Raw genomic sequence first — 671 nt, 5'->3', positions numbered from 1 at the left:
TGAAGATCATCAAAGAAAGGAAAAAGACTGAATTCGATCCATCTCCTCCCTTTTCTTTAAACCAAGAGCTACTCCTCCCTTTTCTTTTTTTATGTAATTTCAATACGATTTCGTTTGTGTTCATGTTTTCAATTTAGAACCCCGCGAAAGTGAATAAAAAAAGAAAAATACCCCTGTGATACGCCTTCCTTTACCTATTTCTAGATTGATTGATGTTCAATGGAGGGAAACTTGCCATTCCTTCTTTCCTTTGAAATTGTACATTTTTTTGATTATGAACTAATTGTATCATTTTTGTTCCCATCGAGCTTTCTTGCCTAGTGACTAAGGATTTTCACACTTGTTGTGTCTATAAAAGATTTTCTCATAAAACACTAACAGAAGTGTTAGAGGGATTCACTTTCGATAAGAATCCAAAAGCAAGTTCCCTATACTACCTTCTTTCCCTCCTTTGTTTCTGTCTTTAAGAGGCAGTGCATCCAGCAGGAATCGAACCTACTTTTTGACCCATTTTGCCTTTCTAGGTTGGTGGGCGCTTTCACCATTCAGCCATGGATGCTTTAGCGAGTGAACTAGGTTTTTATTTGAGAGCGAACTAGGTTTTTAGTGGTATTCCTTCTCGAGCTTCTATTTCTTCCGTTAAGGGAGATTAGGGAAAAGATGGAATAGGA

The sequence above is a fragment of the Triticum dicoccoides genome, chromosome 6A (genome assembly GCF_002162155.2).
Source record: "Triticum dicoccoides isolate Atlit2015 ecotype Zavitan chromosome 6A, WEW_v2.0, whole genome shotgun sequence".
Classification (NCBI taxonomy): Eukaryota; Viridiplantae; Streptophyta; class Magnoliopsida; order Poales; family Poaceae; genus Triticum; species Triticum dicoccoides.
This window is presented reverse-complemented; position numbering follows the sequence as displayed.